This window comes from Pristis pectinata, chromosome 7, assembly GCF_009764475.1.
Source record: "Pristis pectinata isolate sPriPec2 chromosome 7, sPriPec2.1.pri, whole genome shotgun sequence".
Lineage (NCBI taxonomy): Eukaryota > Metazoa > Chordata > Chondrichthyes > Rhinopristiformes > Pristidae > Pristis > Pristis pectinata.
This window is the reverse complement of record NC_067411.1, coordinates 72,585,185-72,600,498: the sequence shown is the minus strand read 5'-3', so window position 1 is coordinate 72,600,498 and position 15,314 is coordinate 72,585,185. Positions and strand designations below refer to the sequence as shown.

Below are 15,314 nucleotides of genomic sequence, written 5' to 3'. Positions count from 1 at the left end.
ATTGCATATAGTTTACAGCCCTAACAGCACTTTACCTACTTTAATGTTCTCAAACCCCATATCCCTAAGCTTAATTCACCAGACTCCTCATCCATTAGCCTTCAAATAGCTTTTAGTCATTCTGTCTTCCTGCAAGATGAAATATTGTGCAATGTCATCAGACTGTGGATGGGTGAAGGAAAGAGGACTCCTCAACCTCAGGTACATCCACATGATGATCTGTAAGTACTTACAATCTGACGCAGATACTGCTAACAGTACCTTATCACTTGCGGAAGCTAGCAGCCGCATAAGTACTTTGTGGATCTTTCTTTCAGCAGTGTGCCTGTGAATCCAAAACTCAGTGGTCTGCTTTGTTACAGCAATCTATTGCATTTAGTAATTCTCCCTGGATTAACTTGGGCAGACCACCAAAGGTTTCCTGAAAGAAATTAAACCATAATAGTAGAGGCAGTAGTCACTTTCACTGGGTGAACAGAGCAGGAAGATGAACATTGCATGAGATGTTCATGCAGAAATCATTGACGTGCCCTACGTTATTTTAAGAATGAATGCTTCTGATTAAAAGCTGTTCAGGTGTGGAATCATTCTTTTTAAAGGAACTGGATTCTTTGGGATTGTCAGGAAAAATTGTACTGTCATTTACACAGCACTTGGAACCATCTGTGGGCAAACAAGGAAAATCTTGTGCATGGCTGTCCACTAATCTGTGATACTTTTTCTCACCATAAGTACGGATTGAGGCAAAACCACAATGATCCAGAGTTATGCTGTCTGTGGGAGTGGGTGACCTGAGAGTAAGACAATAGGTGGGCTTACCCATGTTGAAAGAATGTTTTAAGATTGCAGAAATCAGTAAGTAAAATTTGAGGTATCCCTAATAAACCTTTAAATCTACTTGATCAGGTGACAGACATTTGAGGTCTTAGTTACCCAGAGTACAATGGGGAGGTAAATCCAGGAAGCCCATTTTTCCTGTCTGAGGCCTGAAATATGCCTGAATCCAGATGGGGAAGGGACTTCAGAGCTTCACATGACATAGAAGGGCCATTAGCAAATGCTGCAAATCCTGCCACATTCCGGTTGCTTGAAAGGTAATTAGTCTCACTCCTCATCTTATATTTCAACAAGATTTCCAATTCTCTTTTGAAAGTTACCATTAAAACTACTTTACCACCCTTTTCAGCAGTGCATTCAAGATCCTAACAACTCAACATGTAAACACAATTCTCTTGTTCTGAGTGCTACAGAAACAACACAGCACTTAATCATAAATATACTCATTTAAGGTCATTCCTAAGTTAACACAGCATTGTTAAAAACAAGGAAATTTGCTTTGAATATTGCCAAGCCATTCATTCCTGAAGGACATCACAAATGAGCCGAATCCTATTGAAAGTTAAAAACCAATTGCGTACTTTGCTGCATGGGTCAGTGATGACAGTGATGTAATCTTTCCTGACCCTTTATCCAACAAGTTCTGGATGTTGACAGCAATTGTAACACCACAGCTAGCACTGATTTAGTACAAGTTATTGTATCTTGGATCTTTCTAGGCTATGTGATTTGGCAGCATGTAATGCAATGCAATCAAGTTAAAAGAGTTAACTTAATCAAGTTAACAGGTAGTTCCCTGCCTAATGAAAACTAATTAAGTCTATTTTCTTTATTTAACATATTTGCCAAGGTAAACTGTGTATTTATAACAATGATTTGCTGTTGTGAGGATTAGGGATCTAGCTTGTGGAATTCAGAATATGTGGCCGTCCCCAGATCAACTGATCAGGAAAAGATCTTAACTGAAAACATTTAGCTATTTCAGTTTCCTATTTCCTTAGCTTGACATATTAAACATCCTTTGTATCCAAGTTGGAAAAATATGAATAATAATGGATAGGGGCTTTAAAGGAGTAACTCACCCTTTGCTGTCTGTTCCGATACAGATCAGTTACACATGAGATATCATTGGCTGTTGCTATTCTGCACATTCTCCTCATAATAAGGCATTGGAAGGATCTTTCCAATTCTTAAATCATGGAATTATATTTTTAGTGTAACTTTAAGGAACATAAGGTGGGGGAACAGAATGAATATAGAATGGCAATTGGTTGAGTGAATCTGTCAACATGGCATCTGCAGAAAGAACCACTGAAATTATTTCCTAATTATTGGGCAAGTAACAATATGAATAAGAATTAAAGCTTTTAGTGATGTTGGTTAAGGAAGAAAACAAGAACAGAGAGATCAACAAAACAAAATGACTCCATTCTACAATAGTCCTCATGAGGAAATTACAGAGGTTCTTCTAGTGACAGTCACACTTCACTGTGTGATTGGCAATCTGATATCAATAGGTCATCTACCCATTATAAAAGCTTTCTAAAATGTCTTCCATTGACTTCAATGAAAATCCAAAAGGTGAATACCATCCACATCTTAGACACATTTATTAAGAAATATTTTGTTTGTCTTAGAACCACTCTAATAGTTTGGCATGTGTAGATCAGATGTCACTGCATGATGAGATCTCGGAATGTGTTGTTTGACATGGTGGATTTTTCATTAATTAGCTCAAATGAAAGGTTGAACTGAGCTCCCTAATTAGGCCAAAAGAACGCAAGGTTTATGTGGTAATATTTGAAGGATCAAAGAATTATCCTGGTGTCCAGATTGACATTCCTCCCTCAACAAATAAAATGTAGAAAAGGTAATCACACATCTCTTATTGATACAAGCACTCACAATCCCTTTATCAGATGTTGCTGTTATTCACAGATTCACAAAAAGGATCTCTTTGTGCTCCAATCACCATCTTGAAGGAGGGACTAACTGGTAGATTATGGTGTGGATGCTAACTAGGGATCATTGACCTGGGGAAGGAAGTAGGCAAGCAATTGAGTTAACATCAATATCATGCATAAAAATCTTTATGAAATATTGCTGGTACAAATTAGAAACCATTTCTTGCATGTATAAGTGAATTTCTAAAATGATTCATTGTATGAAGTGTAATAAATTAAGAAATGAAAATATACTTCTGAATAATTCAGGTTTTAACTAGATTTTTTCAGATCAGAGTGAAGAATAAGGAATTAGGTCATGTCAAAATAACCTCTAGATTGACAGTCTTGTGTTCATGTTCAATAGTAGACATTGTGTTACTTGACTAAGTAGCCAGAGAGCAGTAAGGATATGTCAAAGGTATATTAAAAAGCTGCAAAGAATGAATTCTTAACTTACATGCAGCTTTCCTGGGAGTTGACTATAAATGGTCCAGCAACAATTTTATAATGTAGTTCTAAATATCATTTGTGAATTTTGTGGCATCAATGAAAAAAAAATCCCTCAATACCATGATATTTGAGAACATTTTTAGATTGTTAATAGCACAGGAGCTTGGAATCAAAAATTTTGTTTCTTAATAATATTTATTGATTTAAATAGATTTTTAATTATCACGCATTCATTTAAACTAACTCATCTATCTACTTTGTTTGCTTAACGTAAAATTAAACTACGTAGAAGGAAGCCATTTGATTCATCTGGCTTTTTGAGAGAAATTAGCACAATTTATTTACTTTTTTCCCCATAATCCAACAATCTTTTCCACCAGCTATTTAATCATATCCAATCCTGTTATTATTGGGCCAGAATTAATGGAAAGTGATGGTCACCCATATTTACTGCTGACCAACAGAAACCTGTTCAAACACATCTTTTTACAGATCTCCCAGTATCAGTTTACTGCTGAGTACATGCTCAATCCAGAATACCAAGGTCCTACACAGAGGCAAGGCCATGCGTGCATAACTGTTGTCTTGTGGTGGAGCTACAACAGATCCCACCCTCAAAATATGTGAAGGAAAGTTTCACAGCTAGCTAAGCAGTGCCCCAGTTTAAACAGGTGTCAAACCTGTCACAAATATTTAATGTAGCTGAAACTCCTTAACATTCAGAAATGTTCAAAAACTAAGAATCAGTTAAAACATGAAAAATTTTTTAAAGCTTACAGAAATAAATCGTCTAAAATACATTTTAAAACAACATAAAAACATTTAAGTAAATTCACTTCAATTAATTAATTTCATTAATTTAGGCATTATCTACCAGCTTGATGTCCTGCAGCTGTTTTTCTGCATTCAATTAAATGGATTTGCTGTTGCAGCTGCATGTCTAGCCTGAAATGGAGGCTGCTACTGAATTCCTCAGTGTAATGCTGGGGATTTGCTGCACCTGCATGTTTCACTGCCAGATACCATGAGGAATCTAATGTTTGAGTACAACTGGGAAATCACCAGTTTTCTGCAGGTGGCATGTACTGGGTTTGTGTGTTCCTATGTGATTCCTGAACATGGTGGTGTTTAGGCAGGGAGTTGCCATACATTCTGTGCAGAATTGCCAGAATTTCCCTGTGGGATTTCCACCACCCTTCCAGAATAGTTCTGGTAGTGAGGTAGGTACAACTACAAGCAAGTTAGTGATCTGACTCTACACTGATGTTATAGAATCAATTTCAATATCTTCTCCTTACTACTTGTTTATGTCAGTAATTTTATTCATGAATAAACCTGTTGTTTGACTTGTACAAGTGAGAAGGCATTTCCTGATTTGGCCTGAGGCATGTCAGAATTTTCTTCTGTTACCTAATTAACACTAATTTTAATATAGTTAAACAATATTAACACCATTTTATTTCTCTTAATCAATTTCTGTTGCTTTTCTAAAAACCAAAATCTAAGACTCTCATTTCTTTGCAACCGTTCGTAAATGTTTCCATCTTTCCCTCATTACGGTGTTCTCTCTGCCTGCTTCTCCCACTTTGCTGTAAATGTTGATACATGAGAGAGAACTTCCTCTGTGGGCCGTGTGTTGCAATGTCATAATATTGTTCTTTGTAAATATGTTTCTATTTCACAGCACATAGTATACTTCCCTTTTGTCAGTCAACAGAAGATATAATTTGTGGGATAAACTAAAGCCTGTGATTCCATTGCCCCTTCTAAAGATGCTGGACTAATGTGCAGCCATTGATTTAGTATGAAGTCACCCAGCAGTCTGACTGCTGAGAGTAGGCAATTTGGAAAGACTTGGGTGTGTCTGCTTGGAAGAGAAGCTCAATATCATTTTGATATAGAATATGTCCCTTAGTCAGATTAGATTCTACGTTAATATGATTGTAAAGCTAGTCCACAGTATACCGGGCTGAATTGAGCTGACTGAAGCTGGCAGTTGTAAAACAAACCTTTTAGCCCCAGCTGTTTAGGCCTCAGTTTATTTGGGCTTCCGTGCATGCTTGGCTGAATGTGGAAGTCTGAGATAAGCTGAAGGTCAGATGCTGGATGATACACTTCTTATCTGGCCCTTCAGCTTTGCACTCAGAAGGGTTGGTATGTAGACAGTGACTCCATTTATTTTAATGAGGTGATTGATCTGGTAGATAACTTGAACATTTACCTGCACTTACCTTTATTTTTTATTATCTACTTTAATGTTCTGAGTTAATTTTAATGTATTTTAATTGTTTTTAAATTCCTTTTGGATACTTTTTGAATGTCTCTTTCTGTCAGGGACATAAAAAAGCAATTCAAAAGCATTTGATATCTTTTGTCTGTTAATGACCATCAGGATGCTCAGGACCCCAGGGTGTACTGCTTGGAGTCTACCAATGGATTAGAACCGCCCCCCCGCCCCTTATGTGATGTTCTATGGGCCAGTTTATTTTGTCCCCAGCATCTGGAAAAAGGAAACTTTGGGGATGGGGGGTGAGCACCACAGATGATGAGTCCAGGCACTAGGATGCACCCAGCATGATCTGCCACTCTAGATGGTCAGTATGTATGTGCGACCACAGAAGAAGTATGGGCATTGTTGGGACATCATGTATAATTTCACATTGAGTTTTGAAAGACAAAAGACACCAATTACTGCATGCTTAGTCTGATGTTAAACGTGCACAAATTGACTGTTACAAGGTGGAAAAGTATTGTAAGAAATTTAGAAGTAGTTGGTAAAATGGTCGGGGTCAGTTGCCATTGCATCAGCACCTTTTCAGCGGATCTATCACAGAGCACCATCCAATTGCATGAGTCATGATATTGTCACTGATTTACCAAGCAAGTCGTGGCCAGGTGCTAACCTAAAGATCATTTCTATTGTTCAAGATGAGTTTATATTCAAAATTTATTTCAGAGCGCAATAACACGTGAAAGGTGACAAAACAGTATTGTGCGTTGCTCGGATTCTGTTTAACACTGAGGTGACTTTTTAGTTCCATTCCCTGTGTGAAGTAAATCTATGCTCTACTTTTAAAACGTTACTGAGTAATGTCCATGCTTCTTCCAGATGGGAGCTGAAGATCTATGTGTTTCACTGCCAGGTTTCACAAGGAATCTAATGTTGGAGCACTATTGGGAAATCACCAGCTTTGAGCAGGTAGTATGTGCTGGGTTTGTGTGTTCCCATGTGATTCCTGAACATGGTGGTGTTTAGGCAGGGAGTTGTCATACGTTCTGTGCAGAATTGCCAGAATTTCCCTGCAAAATATGGCAAGTTTAATCTGCTTCCACGAACTTCAGTTCAGAAGGGCATTCCAGATCGTAACAACTGAACTTAGTTAATTTTCTTCTTTTTCCTTTTTTTTGCTTGTTATTTTAAATGTGTCCTCTCCATACCACCCATTCTGCCAATGGGAAACTCCATATCCATAAAAGCCACTTACGATTTGAAGATCTCCAAATTGTGGGTGCAGGAGGGAGGGCTCCAGGTTTCTGGATAATTGGGCTTTGTTCCAGGGAAGATGGGATCTGTTCCGAAGGGACGGTTTACACCTGAACTGGAAGGGGACTTACATACTTGTGGGTAGGTTTGCTAGTGCTGCTCCGGTGGGTTTAAACTAGATTTGCAGGGGGAGGGGAACCAGAGTGTTAGAGAAGAAAGTGAGGAGGAAAATGATCGTACGAGGTCTGCAGGTATGGACAGAAATCAAAGGTTTGTACATGATAGTAATGTTCTCAGGTGCATCTATTTCAATGCAAGGAGTATCGTAGGTAAAGTGGATGAGTTTAGGGTGTGGATTGGCATGTGGGATTACTATGTTATTGCTATTAGTGAGACTTGGTTGCAGGAGGGACAGGACTGGCAGCTTAATGTTCCAGGCTTCTGTTGTTTCAGACGTGATAGAGGGGGAGGGATGAAAGGGGGAGGAGTGGCATTACTGGTCAGGGAACAGATCACAGCTGTGTGTAGACAGGACAGCCCGGAGGGCTCGTCTACAGAGGCCATATGGGTGGAGCTGAGGAACAGGAAAGGTGTGGCCACACTAATATGGTTGTATTATAGACCGCCCAATAGTCAGAGAGAATTGGAGGAACAAGTCTGTAGGGAGATAGCAGACTGATGTAAGAAACAGAAAGTTGTAACAGTAAGGGATTTTAACTTTCCAAATATTGACTGGGACTCCCACACTGCAAAAGGGTTGAATGGCTTGGAATTTGTCAAATGTGTTCAGGAAAGTTTTCTAAATCAATATATAGAGGTAACAATGAGAGAGAATGCAATACTTGATCTCTTATTAGGGAACCAGGCAGGTCAGGTGACAAGTATGTGTAGGTGAGCATTTTGGGTCCAGTGACCATAATGCAATTAGTTTCAAGATAATTATGGATAAGGAAAGGTCTGGTCCTCGAGTGGAGGTTCTAAATTGGAGAAAGGCCAATTTTGTGGAAATGAGAAAGGATCTAGGTAGGGTGGATTGGGCTAAGTTATTTTCTGGCAAGGATGTGCTCAGTAAATGGAAAGACTTCAAAGATGAAATTTTGAGAGTGCAGAGTTTATATGTTCCTGTCAGGATTAAAGGCAAGGGTAACGAGCATAGGGAACCTTGGTTTTCAAAGGATATTGGTGAGCTGGTTAAGAAAAAGAGAGGTGTATAGCAGGTATAGGCTACTAGGAACGGATGAGGTACTTGAAGAGTATAGGAAATGTAAGAAAATACTAAAAAAGGAAATCAGGAAGGCAAAAAGAAGACGTGAGGCTGCTTTGGCAGATAATGTGAAGGTAAACCCAAAGGGTTTCTACAGGTATATTAAGAGCAAAAGGATAGTAAGAGACAGAATTGGTCCCCTAGAAGATCAGAGTGGTCGTATATGCGTGGAGCCTCAGGAGATGGGGGAGGTCTTAACAGTTTTTTTTGCATCAGTATTTACTCAGGAAACTAGCATTGTGGATATGGAAGGAAGGGAAATAAACACTAGTGTCATGGAACATATAGAGATTAAAAAGGAGGTACTTGATGCTTTACAGTGAATAAAGGTAGATAAATCCCCAGGGCCTGACAAGATATTTCCTCAGACCTTGAGAGAGACTAGTGTAGAAATTGCAGGGGCCCTGGCAGATATATTTAAAATGTCCTTAGCCACGGGTGCGGTGCCAGAGGACTGGAGGATAGCTCACGTTGTTCCATTGTTTAAGAAAGGCTCAAAGAGTAAAACGGGTAATTACAGGCCAGTGAGCCTGACATCAGTAGTGGGTAAATTATTGGAAGGTGTTGTGAGAGATAGGACATATAAGTATTTGGACAGCCAAGGGTTGATTAAGGATAGTCAGCATGGCTTTGTGCGTGGTAGATTGTGTTTAACGAATCTTGTGGAGTTTTTTGAGGAGGTCACTAAGAAAGTAGATGAAGGTAAGGCTGTGGATGTTTTCTACGTGGACTTTAGTAAGGCCTTTCACAAGGTCCCACATGGGAGATTAGTTCAGAAGGTTCAGTCAATGGGTATCCATGGAAAGGTTGTAAACTGGATTCGAAATCGGCTGAGTGGGAGAAGACAGAGTGTGGTTGTGGATGGTTGTTTCTCAGATTGGAGGCCTGTGACTAGTGGTGTGCCTCAGGGATCTGTGTTGGGGCCATTGTTGTTTGTTGTATATATCAATGATCTAGACGATAATGTGGTAAATTGGATTAGTAAGTTTGCAGATGACACTAAGATTGGAGGTGTAGTGGACAGTGAGGAAGGCTTTCAAAGCTTGCAGGGGGATCTGGACCAAATGGGAAAATGGTCCAGAAAATGGCAGATGGAATTTAATGCAGACAAGCATGAGGTGTTGCATTTTGGGAGGACAAATCAAGGGAGGACATACACAGTAAATGGTAGGGCACTGAGGAGTGTGGAGGAACAAAGGGATCTGGGAGTTCAGATACATAATTCCTTGAAAGTAGAGTCACAGGTAGACAGGGTTGTTTTAAAAAAAACTTTGGCATCCTGGCATTTATAAATCAAGGTATTGAGTATAGGAGTTGGAATGTTTTGGTGAGGTTGTATAAGTCATTGGTGAGACCAAATTTAGAATATTGTGTGCAGTTCTGGTCACCGAACTACAGGAAGGATGTCAGTAAGATTGAAAGAGTGCAGAGGAGATTTATAAGAATGTTGCTGGGTCTTCAGGAGTTGAGTTATAAGGAAAGATTGAGCATGTTAAGACTTTATTCCTTGGAGTGGAGAAGAATGAGGGGAGATATGATAGAGGTTTATAAAATGATGAGGGGCACAGACAGGGTTAATGCAAGTAGGCTCTTTCCACCTAGATAAGGAGAGATAAGTATGAGAGGACATGGCTTTAGGGTGAAAGGGGAAAGGTTTAGGGGGAACATTAGAGGGAACTTCTTCACTCAGAGTGGTGGGAGTGTGGAATGGGCTGCCATCTGATGTGGTAAATGCGGGCTTGCTCTTAACTTTTAAGAGTAAATTGGATAGATACATGGATGAGAGAGGTCTGGAGGGGTATGGGCTGGGGGCAGGTAAATAGGACTAGCAGAATAATGTTTCGGCACAGACTAGAAGGGCCAAATGGCCTGTTTTCTGTGCTGTAGTTTTCTATGGTTCTATCAAATCTCCCCTTAATATTCTCTGTTCTAAGGAAAGATGAGACTAATTTTTGTAATTTCACCAGCCATCTGAAGCCTTTAATCCTTTTTACTAATTCTAAAAAAAATTTCTCCTGCACCAGCTCCCAGGCATTCCTAAACTTCGGTGACAAAATTTGGTCTGCTAGATCTGACCAGTATTTTATAAAGATTTGGGCCAGGAATTTCATTAGACATGCTTCTATTCTATTGTCATTACTTCACTAGAAATGTGATGGAAATACATTTTATGTATTTAAGTGGGATTTCCACCACCCTTCCTGAACAGTTATAGTGAGCTAGGTGCAGCTGCAAGCAATTTAGTGATCTGATTCTACACTGTTATAGAACCAATTTCAATATCTTCTTACTGCTTGCTTATATCAGTAATTCTGCTCATTAACAAACCTATTATTTGACTTCTTATACAAGTGAGAAGCCATTTCCTGAGCTGGCCTGAGGCATGCTAGGATTTTCTTGTTATCTAACACTAATTTTAATTATTTTAATATTTCCACAATATTAGTGCAATTTTATTTATCTTGATCAATTTCTGTTTTTCCATCTGCACTAAAACCAAAATCTAAGACTCTCATTTCTTTGAAATCATTCACAGATGTCTCCATCTTTCCCTCATTATGGTGTTCTCTCTGCCTGCTCCTCCTACTTTGCTGTAAATGTTGATACATGAGAGAGAATTTCTTTTGTGGGCTGTGAGTTGCAATGTCATAAGTTTGTTCTTTGTAAATGTGTTTCTATTTCACCACACATAGTATACTTTTTGTCAATCAACAGAAGATATAATTTGTGGGATAAACCTGTGATCCCATTGCCCCTTTCAAAGATGCTGGACTAATGTATAATCATTGATTTACTATGAAGTTGCCCAGCAGTCTGACTGCTGAGAGTAGGCAAGTTGGAGAGACTCGTATTAGTCTCCTTACAAGAAAAGCTCAATATTATTTTGTTATAGAATGTGTTCCTTAGTCAGATTAGATTCTACAATAATATCATTGTAAAGCTGATCCACAGTATACTGGGCTGAATCGAGCTGACTGAAGCTGGCAGTTCCAAGAAGAACCTTTGGCTTCCAGCTGTTTGGGCCTAAGCTTTACACCAGGAAGGGTTAGCATATAGACAGTGACTCCATTCATTTTAATTAAGTCATTGACCCTGTAGATAAAGGCAAGTGCAGGCAAATGTTTGAGTTATTTTGTTTTTATCTATTTTAATGTTTTGTTAGGATTTTAGGGTATTTAATTGTTTATTTTTTTAATCTTTAAATCCTTTTGAATACTCTTTGAATACCTCCTTCAATCAGGAATGTTATGTCATGTATGCTCCTCCACTTTTAGAACATTACTGGATAATGTTCATTCTTCTTCCAGATGGTAGCTGAAAATCTAAGCCATTGAATACCATTGGTCTTTCAATTTCCACCCAACCCAAACTTTAGCTAATGCAAAACTGACCCAGTTCCTCTATTTTATAGTTCAATCCTTGCCAAGCCCTTTGTGGCCTAGCAAACTAATTTCAAAGCATTCTCTAATTTTCTTGGTTGTCCTGCTTGGTGCCTTCAAAGGTATTGTTTTATATGAGAACTGACAAAAAAAAGTCTGTGCTGATCTCTAGCAGGGTGGCAGTAAAGCCACTTTAACTATTTGCAATTAGTGCAGTGGTGCTGCAGGAGTGCAGTTATCTCACAGCTCAAACAAGAGGTTCAATTCTAACCTCTGGTACTGTCTGTGTGGAGTTTACATGTCCTTCCTGTGATTGCATGGTCTTCCCCGGATGCTCCACTTTCCTGCCACATCCCAAAGCCATGCTGGCTTTTGGGTTAATTAGCTCCTAGATTATTCCTACAGTAAATGACTGGGGGCATCAGAAGGATTGTTAGTAGATACCTTTTTGGGGGGGGGGGGAGAATAGGGAAAAAGTGGGGAAATGGGATTGCTCTGACAGCTGGTAAAGAGTCAATGGGCTGAGTGGCTGCTTTCTACATTATAAGGAAATCTGAAAGGTAAACTGCTCCAAATAAAGATATCATAAGGTTGCTTAGGATTCCTCCACCATGAAACATTGACCTTTGTTAAGTCAAGGATCAGGTTCATCGTTGATGCCCACCATAGACACATAACCTACTGATGAGCTTTGCTAAGGGCCACAAACGAACATCCGCTGCATAGGTAAGGTACTGGAGGTTAACCTACACTTCTGATATCATAGTTCAGGCAAGAAGTCAAGGTCCTCTGAAGAGAATTGGTGAGAGCAAAAATATCTGTCATAAGACTGGTTTTGCTTGTGAACTGAAAAACATTCAGAACTGTATCTAATCTGGAGAGTAACCAGTAAAACAACTCGTGAATGTTGAGTAACATCAGTCAACAGCCCCAAACAAACTAGTTGCATGTTCAGACTGTTCAAAGATCAGACTGTTCTGTAAACAATAAGCTAAATTAATGGTCTGCCTGTGCTTTTAAAGTTTATTTGCAAGTTGGTACAAAATAAAGACAATGGGATTAGGCCATTGCTTGGAATAAATGAGTATAAAGTGTCAGTTGACTCTGTAGGGAGCTCTCTCATCTCTGGAGCTGAAGGAAGCTGATTACACAATTTGAATAAATAGACTGTACACAGCAGGCCATTCAACCCATCAGGTCCTGCTGGCTCCAAGGGAAGCAAACCCATTCCCCCTCCTCCTACTTTCCTTTACCCCTACCCTATGACATATTCCTCTTATTGTCATTGATGGTGGTTACGTTCTTCAGGGACTTGCAGTCTTCCCATTCAGATAACATGCAGGCTTCCCATCTTTTCCACTCATGATCTGTTGGTTTCCTGCCAAACCCACTTCTAATGTATTTGGCAAGAAGAGGAAAACCATGCTGCCATTATCATACCTGTGGGGTTGTTTCCTGCATTCAGAATTGCATCCCCAGCAAAACTCCAACATCTTCCACCTCCATCTCCATACTGGCAGCTATCCTGCATGCTTCCTCAAAAGTAAAACCCTGTACATCAAATAGCTTTCACTCATTTATCAGCCCACAACCTAAATCATTCCACAGTGCCTCAACTAAAAAAGTATGGTAATTGCACCATTTTGTCAGTGTGATCATATATTCATCAATCCTTTCCTCTGGTTTCTGCGAGCATATGCCAAAATTGTTCTTAAAAATCCCCCAAATGCTCTGTATTCACATGGTCCCTTCAAGGTTTATACAATGTCCTTGTCTGTAATTTGCAACACCAGTAGACTACCCAACAATGCATTTGTCCCCAGCTCTAGCACCAGGGACAATATTACCTTCCTCCTTTTGTGTATAGCCCCAGTTCTCTGTTCTGTGTCCCTTTCCAGGACCCCAATGATATTGTTTGCCCTCAGGAGTATCTTCACTTTGAGGGGCAAATACCTGAGAGATCTCATATTTCTCTTTATGATGAGCTTGCCAACATATTCACCACATCTAGCACGAGCTATTGTCACTAATCTACTTAAAGAACTCTATTCACTATTACCTCACTATTGTTTTGGGCCCCACTACTCCCTCAAACAGCAACATCCCAAAATTTATTTTGTTAAATTATTTGTGTTTTGTTTCATGTTCTAAATTATTCAAAAGTGCTTCAAGTTTTAGTTTATTTTTAATATTAATATTTGAAAAAATTAGTATTCCATTGTTAATAATATTAAACTATTTCCAAATGTCAGAGATATTTAAAAACTGGCAGTTTTGACTGCTTGCTAAGCTGGGGACAGGGTTTTGCTGGTTGTCAAAACTGTTGGGGAAGTTTTGAAGTGGGACTTGACTATTGGGTTTCTCACCACTGCACTCCAGGAGTCTTCAGGCCAGCAGGACATAAGTTTGAGTGATATGACTTTAGGAGGTGCCAGCACCATCCAGCCCAGTGATGAAAATATTATTTATAATGTGAAATTTCCTCTTTGACCAGCTCTGAGCTTTCATTCGTTCTCATCAGTCCTTTTATAAAATTCATTTGTACAAGAACTACCATGCTTTCTCAGGTCAAAGGCCAAGACTACATGTGCAATACTTGTGCATATGTACGGTTAAAAGGAACTTGTGTATATTTTTGCACAGTATGGTGGAATTGATAGTTAGTAGACCAGGATTCTTTCCTGTTAATATTCTTGGGTCACTTTAGATAACACTTTAATCATTTGAAAGCCAGAATGAGTTTTGTAACAGAAGCCTGAAAGCCCATAACTCAAAGGATCAAAGCAACTTTCTTATACAGGTAGGTCAACTTTTATGTGTTGGGGTTTACCTCAGTGGTAACATTCTTGTCATGGGTTCAAGACCCAGTGCAGACATCTGAGTACATATACAAGGCTGCCTTTTTAGCACAGCACTGAGTCAGTGTTGCAGCACTAGTTTAGAATGTGATGTCAAGCCAAAAACATTCCTCCTGGATGGATGTAAGATCCTGAAGTACAACCAGGAAAAGAGCAGCAGACTTCTTTCAGTTTTTTTTAATGATGCTTACTACTTAAATGATACCTAGAGCAATGAAGTTGACAAACAGATTATGGGATCTTGGCACTGTGCTGCCATTAGATGGACTGCCATGTTCCCTGTCTTTTTGGACAGTTGCTTGGGATTAAGGATGTTTCCCACACTATGGCAGTAATACACTTGGAAAAAGTTTGTTCCAATGTACATTGGGATGTTCTGAGATGACAAAAGATAAATCAATTTTGATATGCAGTGAGTCATTAGATTACTCACAAGATCTTCAATACCAATACATTCCCTGCAAATCATTTGCTCTCTTATAATAGAATCATAAGAATCACAAAGAGATACAGCATGGAAACATGCCCCTTGGCCCACTGAGTCTGCACTGGCCATCAACCATTCATTTGCACTAATTATACACTAACATCATATTCTCATCAACTCACCCCAGATTCTACCATTCCCTACATAGTAGAGGCAATTTACCATGACCAATAACTGCACATATTTGGAATGTGGAAGGAAACCTGGAGGAAACACATGCCATCACAGGGAGAACATGCAAACTCCACACAGACAGCACCAGAGGTCGGGACTGAACCCAGATTTCTGCTGCTGTGAGGCAGCAGCTCTGCCATTGTGCCTCTCCACATAAAAAAATAGTATTGTCTTTAATGGAGATGCAAGTGATTCTGCAGATGCTGGAATCTGGAGCGACACATGCAAAATGCCGGAGGAACTCAGCAGGTCAGGCAGCATCTGTGGAGGGAAATAAACAGTTGACTTTTCAGGTCAACTCGTGGGTGGCACGGTAGTGTAGTGGTCAGCATGATGCTATTACAGCGCCAGCGACCCGGGTTCAATTCCCGCCGCTGTCTGTAAGGAGTTTCTACATTCTCCCCATGTGTCTGTGTGGGTTTCCTCCCACTTTC

The 15,314-nt window shown here is 39.5% G+C and overlaps 1 protein-coding gene across 1 annotated transcript in view; it reads right to left on the bottom strand.

The window, feature by feature from the left end:
- Nucleotides 1–15,314, bottom strand: part of LOC127572340 (fructose-1,6-bisphosphatase isozyme 2-like) — a 46,381-nt gene that overhangs the window by 3,248 nt on the left and 27,819 nt on the right. The window lies entirely within an intron of this gene.